The sequence below is a fragment of the Sturnira hondurensis genome, unplaced genomic scaffold, assembly GCF_014824575.4.
Source record: "Sturnira hondurensis isolate 20B ecotype Veracruz unplaced genomic scaffold, ASM1482457v3 Scaffold0013515, whole genome shotgun sequence".
Lineage (NCBI taxonomy): Eukaryota > Metazoa > Chordata > Mammalia > Chiroptera > Phyllostomidae > Sturnira > Sturnira hondurensis.
Genome location: NW_028086146.1, coordinates 3,272,604 through 3,287,690, shown reverse-complemented (window position 1 = coordinate 3,287,690; position 15,087 = coordinate 3,272,604). Strand labels below are relative to the sequence as shown.

At 43.9% G+C, this 15,087-nt stretch overlaps 1 pseudogene; it reads right to left on the bottom strand.

Annotated features, from left to right (window-relative positions):
- Positions 1-209: 209 nt before the first annotated feature.
- LOC118997876 (40S ribosomal protein S12-like) lies at positions 210-953 on the bottom strand (annotated as a pseudogene).
- Positions 954-15,087: the final 14,134 nt, after the last annotated feature.

The window sequence follows — 15,087 nt, the reverse complement described above, 5'->3', positions numbered from 1 at the left end:
TAAGAAGAGACAGCTCCCACTTATAATTATCTTAATAATTAGATGGCTCTCTAATACAAGTGAAAGCTATATGAAAACAGTGAGCAAGAAAGGGACATGGAATGGCAGAAGATAGTTCTTTCCAGAATTAAGAAAATGCAAGACGGTTAAAAACTTTGTATTCATTCTTTTTTTTTTTTTTTTGAGAAACAAAAACCAAATCCATATGTTCATTTTTTTTTGCATTTGAAGTACTCCTTGATGACATCCTTCGCCCGAGACTCTTTGCCAGAGTCCTTAGCCTCCACACAACACAACCAGCCACGTAAGGGAGTTTTCCCTCTCTGTCCATCTTACAGAGGCCTGCCTTCCCATCCCATAGTTTCTTTTTTTAAAAGATTTAATTTAACTTAAATTTAGATATTTATTTATCTTTAGAGGGGAAGGGAAGAAGAGAAGGAGAGAAATATCAATGTACGGTTGCCTCTTGTGAGTCCCCTGCTGGGAACCGGCCTGCAACCCAGGCATGTGCCCTGACTGGGAATCAAACTATGATCCTTTGGTTCACAGGCCCGCGCTCAATCCACTGAGCTACACCAGCCAGGGCTTCCATTCCCCTAGTTTCTTATTGCTGTCAACCTTAGTTAGGTTTGGTGTTCAGCATAAAGGGCCTCCACCAACTTGACATACATCCCCAGCTGGGCTCATCACAGTTGGATGCGAGCACATGAGGTGGGCTTGGCGCTTGGCTAAGACTTCGGCAGCTTCATGAATTCCGCAGGGGGCCTCCTAAATGAGGGCGGTCTTGAGCACCTTCCGTAAAGCACTATTCACCTCTGCTTTACACCTCTGGCAGCGATGCCTTCTGAGGCCCTGGCAGTGGGTTTGGGGTAGAGCGAATGTTGAACGCACCCAAGCCTCTGCCTCTTTGCAGCTCTGTGGCCCCAGGGAAAGAGCAAAAACGTTGTATTCATTCTAAAAGACAAAATGAGCTGGAGCCAATCTGACCTGTGAGGTATAAAAATGTGTAACCTAGAGAGAAGAGAGAGAAAGAAAGAGAGAGAGGAAGGGGGGGGAGAAAGAAAGGAAAAGACTGCAGCCTTAGAGTGGATGGCAGCCTTGCTCCCCAGGGAGTTGGGGATCAGTGCAGCCAAGCTCGATTCTATTTTGAGAACCCCCTTACAAGACTGCCCAGCATTGGCAGTTTCCTCAGCCAGGCTCTGTGTCTGTGCATTCCGTCCCCTCTGCCTGCTGTACTCTTTCCTCCCTGACCTCCTTTGTCCAGCCAACTCCTCATGTCGCAGGCCTCATGGACTCATGCCCTCCCCACCCCCAGCTAGATACCGGGCCACTCCTGCGTGCTCCCGTTGCACCTTCTAATTACCCCATCGGAGCACTCACGTGGCTTTTGTGTGTGCTTTTAAGTTATCTCTCTCCTCACAACAGTCAACCGGAAATGAATGAAATGACTTAAATATAAGACCCGAAACTAAAACTACTAGAAGAAAACACAGGAGAAAAGTTTTGTGACATTGGTCCTAGCAGTGGTTTCTTGATTATAACACTAAAAAGCACCAGCAACAAAAGAAAAAAATAGACAAATGGAGGTACATGAACTACAAAGCTTCTGCACATCAAAGGAAACAATCAACAAAGTGAAAGGGCAGCCTATGAAATGGGTTGAAAACAGAAAAAATAGACATGAAATGGGAGAAAATATTTGCAAATTGTATGCCTACTAAGGGGTTAATGTCCAAAATACATAAGAAACTTCTACAACTTAGTAGCAAAGAATAATAATAATAACCCCATTTTAAAATATGCAAAGGACTGGAATAGACATTTCTCCAAATAAGACATACAAATGGCCAACAGATACGTGAAAAGACGCTCAACGTCACTAATCATCAGGGGAATGCAAATCAAAACTACTATGAAATATCACCTCAAATCTGTGAGTGTAGCTATTATCAAAAAGTCAAAATAGGAAGTCTTCATGGGGATGCAGAGCAAAGGAGACCCTTGGACACTGTTGGTGAGAATGTGAAATCATGCAGCATCTTTGAAAACCGGTATGATGCCTCCTCAGAAAATGAAAAGGAGACTTGCCATATGATCCAGCACGTGCATTTCTGGACACATACAAAAAAAATGAAATCAGCATCTTGAAAAGGTAGCTGCACTTCCATGTTTATTGCAGCATTTTTCACAACAGCCAAGACGGGAAAGACCCAAACATCCATGACAGATAAATAAAGAAAATAAAAATGTGGTGTATACACACTATGGAATGCTATTCGGGCTTTAAAAAGGAGGAAATCTTGCCATATGTGACAACATACTGTACCTATAACATCCTGTACCTATAACATACTGTACCTATAACATACTGTACCTATAACATACTGTGTTCCACTTATAAGCATGAAGTAGGTAAACCGATGGTGTAGATTAGTGGCTGCCGGGCTGGGGGCAGGGAGAAATGCAGAGTTCCTGTTCAATGGGTGTACGGTTTCAGTTACCAAAGATAAATAAGCTCTAGCTGTCTGCTATACAACATTGTGCCTATAGTTAACTCTGTGGTACCACTATCACTTAAAATGTGTCAAAAGCCCTGGCTGGTGTGGCTCAATGGATTGAGAAACGGCCTGCAAACAGAAGGGTCACTGGTTCGATTCCTAGTCAAGGCACATGCCTGGGTCACGGGCCAGGACCCCAGTTGGGGGCCTGTGAGAGGCAACCACACATGGATACTTCTCTCCCTCTTTCTCTCCCTCCCTCCCCCTCTCTCTAACAGTAAATAAATAAATAATTTTTAAAATAATACTAACAGTATGTCTGTAAGAACTAAATGACATAGCACACATGAAGCACTTAGCACAGTGCCTAGCGATGGTAGTCGTAGCAGAGAGCATATTCAGTCCAGACTCAACTTCAGAGCATTGACAAAAAGGCTTTCCCTGAGGTTCTGGCTCGGGGTCTCTCATGAGGGTGGAGACTGTGGGCAAGCCTCATCTCCTCACTGGCTTTTGATTGGATACCTCAGCCTCTGGCCACGTGAGCCTCTCCGTAGGACGCCCCAGGTCCTCACACCCAGGCCGTCAGCTCTCCCCAGACTGAGCGATCTGACAGGGAGCCCGGGAAGGAAGCCAGTCCTCTAACACCTGATCTCAAGTGTGACATACCCTCACTTCTGCCACTTTCTGTTGGTCACACAGACCAACCCTGGCACAATGTGGGAGAGGAATACACAGGGGTGGGAGTACAGGGGTGGGGTGGCATTTGGGACTGGCTGCTACTCTTCTCTCCCTCTTTGTTTTATTTTCCCGCACCACCTGTGACTAGCTAACACTGCTTATTTTGTTTTCCCTCAGTCTCCCCACAATAGAATGGAAGAAGGCAGGAATTCCCCCCACTTTGTTCTCTGTCATATCATCGATACCTAGATCAATGCCTGGCACAGAGTAGGGCTTCATTAAATGTTTGTTAAATGGTGAATAAGGAGCCACCCAGCTGTGCCATTTCTGTAAGAAATGCTCTTGCATTCCCAGTCAGAATAGCATAGGTCATAAGTACTGCTCATGCTTTTTAATTTTTTTAATCCTCACCAAAGGAAATGCTTTATTGATTTTTTTAGACAGAAAGGAAGGGGGCAAGAGACAGATATGTGAGAGAAATATCAAATAGCTGCCTCCTGGCCAGCACTTAAAAAAAATTAGTACTTGATGCTCACAATCTATGAGGGAAACAGGACAGCATTTTTTAAGGATTTTATTTATTTATTTTTAGGGAGAGGGGAAGAGAGGGAGAAAGAGTGGGAGAGAGACATCAATGTCTGGTTGCCTCTTGAGCACCCCCTACTGGGCACCCAGTCCGAAACTCAGGCGTGTGCCCTGACTGGGAACTGAACTGGTGATGCTTTGGTTCATAGGCCAGTGTTCAATACACTGAGCTACACCAGCTAGGGCAGGCCAGCATTTTAAAAGTGAAATTCAGGGAGATTAAGGGACTTATTGCTCAGGGCGAACCAACGGTGTGGTGAGTCTGGGCCCAGTTCCCCTGTCCTCACCAGTGCCCCCTCTTTCAGGGCCTCCCTCCTGCACCGGGCAGCCCTTGGCCTTCCTGGCAAGTCACCATTCACACAGAATAGTTCCCTAACAGTTCTTATGGCTTCACGTAATGAAGCGTTCATATTGGTCCACACGGCTTTCGCTCAGGCAAGCCGGCACTGCTGGAATGAAAGGGGAGCCAAGAAGCCTGCGGAGAAGGCACAGGACCCCACTGTCGACTTCAGTGAAGAGGTGGAGACCACAGCTGATCAACAAACTGACCTCTGAAAATGAATAGAAGGATAGCAACAAAGATGCCAGTTACACTGAAATGGAGTCCCAGCCCATACCCAGCATTGCGATTTTGCCTAAAGCAGCGGGTGAAAGCCAGGTGGCCCGACTCCTGGCAGAAAGCAGCACAGGGGGTAACAGCTGCATTGGGTTAGGGCGAGGGGTGATAGCTGGCACGTGGCAAGGGCCAAAGGTAAAGGCAGGGTAACCTGCCCCCCCCGCCCCCTTTAACTCCTGTGAAGACCACCCACTCTTCTGTTTCATACCCTGGTGAGGGGAGGTGCGCAGATCAGCTGCAGCGACCCGGCTTCTTATTGATCCCAACCAGCCCGCAGTCCCCTGAAGCACAGACCCGATGTCTATGGTCCTCCTGTCCTATGGTCCTCCTGTCCAAGCAGCCCCGAGGCCACAGGTGCATGGACACGCCTCTTCCTAGAAGGTACCAGGGCCAACCATGAGGCCAAGTGTGGGACTTGAGTTTTCTAGTATCTGTGTTTTGCATGTATAATTTCACTTAATCCTCAGGCAACCCTCTGAAGTAAAATCATATGTGCTCAGTTTTACAGATGAAGAAACTGAAACCGGGTTAAAAACTAGACCAAGGACACACTGCAAAGGGCAGAGCAGGGATTTGAACACTTAACATTTTCCTTAAAACTTGGGAGTAAGACAAAAAAATGGCTTTGGGAATGTAATTCAAAGTTATACTAGAAGAGTTGTTTTCAAGTGAGGACAATTCCTCCCCCCACGGCCTCCCAGCCTGACCCCCAACCCCCAAAAGGGGCGTTTGGCTAGGTCTGTAAACCTTTCTGATCATCAAAGCTGGATCAGCAAGCAAGTATTACTGCCATCTAGTGGACGGAGGCCAGGGATGCTGCTGAACATCTCAGGTATGTGACAGCCCCTACAAGCAAGTCATCCAGTCCCTGGTGTCCACAGTGCTGCTGTTGAGAAACTGTGTTCTAGGGCATGTGACTATGTTTCACTTATTACCTGCTGTTAAGTAGGCCTCAAGAATGTCAACTTGTAGAAAACTAAGATGCAAATGATTCTTGTTTAAGAAGGTAACTCCGAAGGTTATAGTTACACAGACACGAACTAACCAGTTGTGATCTAACGTAGCAATATTACTCCAGAATTCCCATTATCACTGACTATATAGATCAGTTTCTTCCATCCTCTTTGACACCAGCTTTGCCCTTGTCCTGATTCCCTCTTACACACCCATAAGGCAACTACAGACTGGGTGCTGGAGGCTGGAATTCGAAGATCAAGGTGCCAGCAGGGCTGGTTTCCTCTGAGCCTGTCTCCTTGCCTCCAGTCGGCAAGGAGTCGCCTTGCTTCCTATGGTCTTATCTCTGTGCACACGCACCCCTGTGGCTCCCCCTCTTCTCATTAGCACACCGCTTATATCGGGTTCGGGTCCCAGCTGATGACCTCATTTAACTTCAGTCACCTCTTTAAAAGCTCGATCTCCAAATGCAGTCACCTTCTGAAGCACTTCTCGAGGTTAAGATTTCATCCTGTGAATTGGGGGGGGAGGGCGATTCAGCCCATGCATCTCTCTAATTAATTAATCTTTGACACGTGTTCGGTATATATTTGTATGCGAATTAGGTTCTTAACTTTTTGAAAATCATGCTTTGCAAACACATCTGTCTGAGTCCACCAAGTCTCCATGTTTCTGCTGCATCGGGCTGCTTCCTGGAGGGCTACTGGTATAGTAACACAAATTCAAGAGAAAAATGACTCTCCAAGGGCAATTTCAGATCGACCCCAGGCTTCTTTTCTCTCATCCTATCAACCAGTTTGCATGCAGAGTTTTTGTACAGTGAGAGTCCTTCACCTAAAGTTTTCTTAATCTGTCAGATCAGGGATCAAACACTATCACACTTGGTCCCTGCAGAAAACCTTTCTCAGCAAATAAATCCAAACAACCTTTTTTTCCTGGCTACTGAAAGGTTCAATAATTAGCACATTAATTAAGTAATGCACATATTTCATGTTTATTGTCAGAAACATTTTGGAATTGTTGATTGATTAATTTTGCTGACTATCTTATGAACTTAATCTATATTGAGGTCAAGATCATGCATCAAGATCTTGGGATTCATATTCTGGTCCCATAATCAGTCTCCTGGGACAAGCGCTATTTCTCATCCCTCGTTATAGAAAAATTTGCCCTTAGCAAATGTCAGAGAACATCCCCAGCAATTTCTTGTATCAATCAATCCAAACAAACATAATGGGCTTGCTCTGGCCCAGAGCTGAAATCACCTCCTGGCAGCAAATTAAGTGTTAGGCTCTGAGTCAGAGCCCTGAGCTGAAGCCCAGGGCCAAGCGAGAATGAGAGAGAATTCAGGGACTTAAGTTTTTGTCCATTTATTGAAAGTTTTGAGACTCCAAATAAAATGCAAACAAATATCTCGATGCAGATGTTACTCTGTAGGCCATTATTGGCCAGTATTAGTCAGTCCATTATTTGTTGGTAGTGAGCAAAGAAAGTCACTACTACTGAAGAGGTAGGAGACCAACAAAGAGCATCATTCATTTTTTCTTTCATTCATTCAGTCACCAACAGAATATCCATCATGTGTTAGAGATACTGGCCAGGTAAGATGACTTGGAAGCACAGGGGGTGCCTAAGACACAGTTGTGGGGACAGAGAGGTTGATTTCAGAACAGACACTGGAAGAGGCTACGTCTGCCCTCGGAGTTACTGAAGGAGGAAGAGGAGACAGCCAGGTGGTCCTGTGCGTACGGCTGTGAAACAGATTCCCCCCACACACAAACACNAGCATCATTCATTTTTTCTTTCATTCATTCAGTCACCAACAGAATATCCATCATGTGTTAGAGATACTGGCCAGGTAAGATGACTTGGAAGCACAGGGGGTGCCTAAGACACAGTTGTGGGGACAGAGAGGTTGATTTCAGAACAGACACTGGAAGAGGCTACGTCTGCCCTCGGAGTTACTGAAGGAGGAAGAGGAGACAGCCAGGTGGTCCTGTGCATACGGCTGTGAAACAGATTCCCCACACACACAAACACATGCGTGGGGAAGAGCAGGTTTACAGTTGTTTGTATGGAAAGTAATAAATAATTAATGCAAGAATAAACTCTGTTTCATCTACTCACAACTGTAAACCTACTTTGTCCACCCTGTACTGGCTTAAATCCAAGCCAACATCTTTTATGCTCAGATTCTAGGGGTCTGGAATCAGGGCACAGCAGTGACAGTGTGTCTCTGTTCCAGGCTGTCTGTGGCCTCAGCTGGAGGTGGTCCCTTCTGAAGACCAGTTCACTCGCATGCCTAGTGGTTGATGCTGGCCGTTGGCTGGAGGCCCCAGTTCCTCTCTGTGTGGTCTCTCTGTCTGGGCAGCTTGGATTTCCCCAAAATATGATGACTGGTCCCCTGAGCAAGAATCCCCAGAAAGAGAATTCCTCCTCCCTCCTAAAAACCTGTATCTTTTGACCTAGAATTGGAAGTGACACAGCATCACTTCTGAGGAATGTCAAAGCCGGAAAGACCGTGTGAGGTGGCATAAACATTGGTGTGAGCCTCTTTGGGAAGCCCGATCTTTCATACCAGGCAAAGAAATGGAAGACCCGGGGACAACATGAGGGAAAACCCAAAACAAAAAGAAAACATTGCTTGTTCTAGAAACTACGTGCAGTTTGGAAAGGGAAAATGTCTAGATCCCTCCTAATATCCATTCTCCTGGTTTTTTAACAATCCAACTTCTGAATTTTATTTGGACACACTCGCTGTTCAGCTAAGTGACTCTATCTCCAGATAGATAGGGTCACATGATTAAGTTCTGGACTATGAGATGCAAGTGAAAGTATTACGTTTCAAAATTGTGTCTTTTAAAGGGAGAGTATGCCATTCCCTCCATGCTGCTGCCTGGAATACATGTGTGATGGCCAAAATACTAGCAACTATTTTGGGCCATGGAAACCAGGGCCACAGCCCAGCTAGTAGAGCCATGAGCTAGAAGGAGCCTAAATCCTGGATAACATTTACTGCCCAGGAACCCTGGACTGCCGATTTCATGACATCTTTGAATATGAAAGAGATACAAACTTCTAAAGTGTTCAGAGCATCGTTTTCTTGTTCTCTGTATGCTCTGCGAAACCTAATCATAACTGGCACACTCAGATTAGCTGGAAAATAGGGTACACGGTGGGAACACTTTTCTTGACTGTGGAGAAAGGAAACTGATAGGAGTGCTGTGGTGTGAATCACATTTTATATTTTTAAGATTTTATTTATTTATTTTTAGAGAGAGGGGAAGGAAGGGAGACAGAGAGGAAAAGAAACATCAGTGTGTGAGAGATACACCAATCAATTGCCTCTCTCATACCATCAACTGGCAAGCCGGTTGGGAACCCAGGCATGTGCCCTAACTGGAAATCGAACTGGTGACCCTTCAGTTCATAGGCCAGCACTCAATCCACTGAGCCACATGAACCAGGGCTTGAATCACATTTTTTAGACTTAGATTTATATATTTAGAAAGCTCAACCTGGGCACATTGGCTCAATTTACAATTTTGCCCAAGATGTAACTTAGTACCATACTGCAGAGGTTCTCAAACTTCTGGATGCACCAGATTCCCTGGAGGGCTTGTTAAAGCGCAGATTGCTGGCCTACCCCCAGAGGGTCTGATCCAGTAAACCTGGAGAGGGCCTGCGGATGTGCACCCCTACCATGTCCCCAGGTGATGCTGAAGCTGCTGGTCCGCACATTCTGAGGACCACTGCCCTAGAATAAATCCTATCAAAGTACCCTAAGGGGAGGGAATGTGAGTTTGGGGAGAAATGATCACACCCTCAACCAGACTGGCATTGGAATGCCCTGTACACTACCTCCTTGCACCTGCCCTTTGGCTGAAGCAAGCTGGGTGAGGGAAAGGTGCTGAGACCTAATGAGTCCCTCAATGTGCCCCAGTTTCTAGGCAGATGTGCCTCATTCCCTCTGACCACCTCCAAGGATCTGAAGAAGGACAGATTCTGGGCCTTAACACTCTCTGCCCGGCTACTAGGAGCCTGTTTCCTTGGCTGAAAAGATAGGGCAGTGACACCAACTTTGCAGGGCATTGGAGTATGTGCCAGGCCCTTTCTATGCCAGAACATGCTAAGAATGCTGGTTGGTAAAAGTACAATTCTCCAACTATATAGTGAAGTTCTGAGGATGTGAAGTGGGCCTTCCTGCTAGTGTGGCAGGCTTGGGGCCCTAAACAACAGCCAAAACACTTTCCTTTGCCTCAATGGATTCTTCTGGTGTGGCTTTGGTGAGGGATTCTCAGCCTTGGCACAACTGACATTTGGGGCTGGGTAATTCGCTGTCATGGTGGGGCTGTCCTGTGCACAGCCTGATGTCTAACAGCATCCCTGGGCTCTATCCACTAGATGCCAAAGCACACACACTGCCTATCCCAGCACTGCTGTGACAATCAAAGCATCCTCAGACACTTTGCAGGGGAAAATAGTTTCTCCATGCCTGCTTGGCATATACATAACAGGTACTTAATAAGTGACTACTTGCAATTAGTTAAATGCAGGAGAATGTCTCTCATCCAAAGAATGCCCTGGACTGCCAGATAGCCAGTCAGATCCCACCCCTTCTATCCTATTCAACACCCTGTGCAAATGTCACTTCTTCCAGGAAGACTTCCTTGATTGCCCCTAACCTTCGTTGTATATACTCTCCCACTCAGTGCTGACATCCATTAGTTTATGTTCCTCTTTAACACTTGGAATTTAGTGTTCTACACATTTATACCTTCCACTATTCACAAAGTACCAAGGTGACTCTGGAAAAACTTTAGTCATTACCCATTTTCTCCACCAACTACCTTCCCTATAAAAATGCTATTCTATGCTACCTATATTTGACATTTTCTAAAGCACATATAAAATGTGAAAAAAACCTTCATGATTTTTATTCCTTTACAACATACAACTTAAGTAAAATTTTCTTCTAAAATGTACTAACAGCCTAACCCTACATCTAAAAGAACTAGAGGAAGAACAACAAACAAAGCCCAGAGAGAGTAGAAAGAAGGAAAAAAAATCAAGATTATTTGATTATTTCAAAGTAGAATTACATGACATAGAGACAAAAAAAAACAAAACTAAAAGGATCAATGGATCCAGGAGCTGGTTCTTTTAAAAAAATCAACAAAATTGACAAACTGCTAACCAGACTCATCAAGAAAAAAAGACAGAGGACTCAAATATATAAAACAGAAATGAAATAGAAGTAAGGACCAATACTGACATGCACACCGGCTCGTGGGGTCCGTGACATTGTGGATGAGGTATGAGACAAATTCACATGGAATACCTAGTCCTGTGGAAAAAAAGGAACAGTGTGGCCACTCTCTCAAGGGGAAAGCACCCCGACCCTTGCATTGATAGACTTTTATTGGATTCAAGGTGCATAGGAATATAGGGTGTATACATAAAGCTCATTGTGAGGCAGAAATGATTAAATAATAGATAACATTCAAAGAACTCTGAGGGCTTATTCTGAGTCAGGGTCAGATGGTTAAAGAGCCATAAAACTTTGGAGAACAAACTCACTTCCTGCTTGGTCCCTTATTATTTATATTGAGGGTATTAGCAATGTAGGTTTCATGGGATTTTATGCATTCTTTCTTAGGCCTAATCATGCTAGGTAACTCACCCTTTCCTGCACAGGGTGGTGCCCACCTCCAGCATTGTTTCAGGCTTAAATCAGGCAGGGGAAGTAAGGCAGCCAAGAGATTAGGAGACTACTCAGACAGAATGAGGACTCAGCTATGTCAAAGCCGAGGCGTGAGGGTCCATCACTCCCTTTTGCTATAGGCCCCCAAGTCCTTCCCTGGGGCCTCCCCACGATCATGCCTGTCTTACGTCGTTCCCCCCTTGGGGAATCTTACCCATCATTGGCTAACTGATCAAGCATTGGGGGCCGGGCAGGGTGAAGAAAAAAGGAGCAGAAGCAGAGCTCCTGCCAGGGAAATAAGCTTTGTCTCCTTAGTGGCTTATGGTCTGAAGGTCGCTCACTCAGCCTTAGCCATGGTGGGAGGGCAGGTTACAGCTCCAGAAACCAGTCAGGGCATTTCCCAACACAATACCACGGAAATACAAAGCAGTGTTGAAATTACTATGAACAACTATATGCCAAGAAATTGGACAACTTGAGTGAAATGGATAAATTTCTAGAAATATACAGTCTTCCAAAAATAAATTGAGAAGACGCAGAAAGCCTAAATAGACCAATAACAATTAGCAAAATTGAGCAGTAATCAAAAACCTCCTGGCACACAGAAGCCCTGGACCGGGTGGCTTCACAAGTGAATTTTACCAAACATTCAAAGGAAAACTAACTCTTATGCTTTTCAAACTATTCCAAAAGAATTCAAGAAAAGGGAAGACTCCCCAACTCTTTTCATGAGGCCAGTATCATCCTAATTCCCAAACCAGGTAGACACAACAAAGACAGAAACTTACAGACCAATATCTCTGATGAACATAAAATCCTCAACAAAATATTGGAAATACAGATCCAGCAATACATTTAAAAGACCATATACCATGATCAAGTGGGATTTACCCCAGGGATGCAACGATGGTACAATGTTAGCAAATCAATCAATGTAACACGTTAGATGAACAAAAGGAAAGGCAAAAACCACATGATCCTATCCATAGATGCAGAAAAAGCACTTCATAAAATCCAGCACCCATTTATGATAAAAAACACTCAGCAAAGTGGTAATAGAGGGAGCATACCTCAACATAATAAAGGCCATATACCAGAGACCTACAGCCAACATCATACTCAAGGGGCGAAAACTAAAAGCTTTTCCCTTAAGATCAGGAACAAGACAAGGGTGCCTGTTTTCACCACTTATATTCAACATAGTACTGGAAGTTCAAGCCACAGTGATCATAGAAGAAAAAAATGAAATAAAAAGCCTCCACATTGGGAAGGAGGAAGTAAAACTGTTGTCGTTTGCAGATGACATGATCATGTACATAGAATACCCTACAATCTCCACCAAAAAAAACTACCCCACCTAGTAAGTGAATTTGGCAAAGTAGCAGGATACAAAGTCAATATTCAGAAATTGATGGCGTTTTTGTACAGCAACAATGAACTATCAGAAAGAGAAACTAGGGGAAAATCCCCTTTACTATAGCAATAAGAAAAATAAAAGGGAGCACTTGGGGGGTGGGTAGGGCTGGGAATATAAGACAGAAAACTGTACTTAAACAAGAATTAAATAAAGAAAAAAAAAGAAAAGAAAAATAAAGTACCTAGTAATAAATTTAACCAAGGAGGTAAAATACCTGTACTCAGCCATGACTGGTGAGGTTCAATGGATGGAGTGTGAGCCTGCAAACCAAAAGGTTGCTGATTTGATTTCCAGTCAGGGCACAAGTCTGGGTTGTGGGTGGGGTCCACAGTAGGGAGCCCACAAGAGGCATCCACACACTGACGTTTCTCTCCCTCCCTCCCTCTCTCCCTCCTTTTCTCTAAAAATAATAAAATCTTTTAAAAAAATTTTTTAAAAGACCTGTGCTCAAAAAAGTATGACACTGAAGAAAGAAATTGAGGAAGACACAAGTAAATGGAAACATATATCTGTTCATGTATTGGAAGAATTAACATTAAAATGTGTACAGTACCCAAAGCAATTTATAGATTCAATGCAATCCCTATTAAAATACCAATGGCATGTTTCACTGGTCTAGAACAAATGCTCTAAAAATTTATATGCAGCCAAAAAAGACCCTGAATAGACTCAGGAATTTTGAGAAAGAAGAATAAAGTTGGAGGGATCACAATACCCAATATAAAGCTATATTTATTACAAGGCCACTGTCATCAAAATGGCCTGTTACTGGCATAAGAGCAGACATATAGATCGATGGAACAGAACAAAGAGCCCAGAAATAAACCCATATCTCTATGGTCAATTCATATTTGATAAAGGGGGCATGAGTATACAATGGAGTAAAGATAGTCTCTTCAATAAATGGTGTTGGGAGAACGGGACTGGTACATGGAAAAAAAAAAGGAAGAAACTAGACCACCAACCTATGCCACACATCAGCATAAACTCAAAATGGATAAAACAGTTAAATACAACTTGTGATATCATAAAAGCCCTAGTGGAAAATACACACAGTAAAATTTCAGATATCCCATGTAGCAATATTTTTGTCGATATATCTCCTAGTGCAAGGGAAATAGAGGGAAAACAAACAAATTGGGACTGCAGAAACAAATGGCTTCTGAGCGGCTAAAGAAAACATCAGCAAAATGAAAAGAAAACCAACGGTATGGGAGGACATATTTGTCAACAATACATCAGACAAGGCTTTGATCTCCAAAATATATAAAGACCTCATACAACTCAACCCCAGGATGACCAAAAATTCAACTGAAAAATGAGCAAAGGACCTGAACAGACACTTCTCCAAGGAGGACATACACAGAGTCCAGAGACATATGAAAGGAAGCTCAACATCACTAGACATCAGACAGATGCAAATTAAAACCGCAGTGAGATATCCCTCACACCTCTCAAAATGTCCACCATCAATAAATCAACAAACAAGTGCTGGTGAGGATGTGGAGAAAAGGGAACCCTAGTGCACTGTTGATGGGAATGCAGCCTGGTGCAACCACTGTGGAGAGCAGTATGGAGTTTCCTCAAAAAATTAAAAATGGAACTTCCTTTTGGCCCAGCAGTTCCACTCCTGGGAATATACCCTAAGAACTCCAAAACTCCAATTCAAAGGAACTTACACACCCCTACATTCATAGCAGCACTGTTTACAACAGCCAAGGGCTAGAAACAGCCTAAGTGCCCATGAGCAGATGAGTGGATCCAAAAACTGGGGTCTATTTACAAAATGGACTACTACCCATCACAAAGAAAAAGTGCCTACCTTTTGCAACAGCATGAATGGAACTGGAGAGTATTATGCTAAGTGAAATAAGCCAGGTGGTCAAAGACAAACCATATGATGTCACTTACAACAGGAATCTAATGAAGAAAATAAACTAAGAGCACAATAGAACCAGAGACATGGAAACATGGAACAGACTGACAGCTGCCAGGGCGTGAGGGGGATAATGGTGGAAAGAAGGGGAAAGGACTAATCAAAGAACATGTATGAATGACCCACGGACATGGACAACAGTGTGGGAATTGACTGTGGGAGTGGGGGGCAGGGGGCTGGGAGTGACAAAGGAGGGCAAAGGGGGAAATATTGGGACAACTGTAATAGAATAACAATACAAAGTAAAATGTATTAACTTAATACTGTGCACTTATTAGGGTCTAGGGCTTGTCCAACAAAATGTTATATGGATTAATTCATTTTACTTTTACAACCCTATGAAATAGAAACTTTTATGAAACCCGTATTACAGAGGCTAGCAAGTATGCAGTGTCCAGATATAAACCAGGCAGTCCATGTCCTGTGTGCACACTCTTAATTAACTGTTATAACCTATACTGGCAGCCAGTTTCAAGACTTGAACCCTGCCCGTTCCCAGTAAGACTGGGCTCCCAAATCCTTCCTGTATAGAATTTCTGCAGCAATGGGTCACTAGGATAAGGTCTCCGCGGTCAGGAACCTTGGCTACTCATTCACTATGTTGCCCAGGAGCGACAGATCCGTGCTTTGAACAAACTGGTTTCTCCAATATTGTTAAAGACACAAACAGCGCAAAGCTGGGCAGTTCTGAAGTCCAAC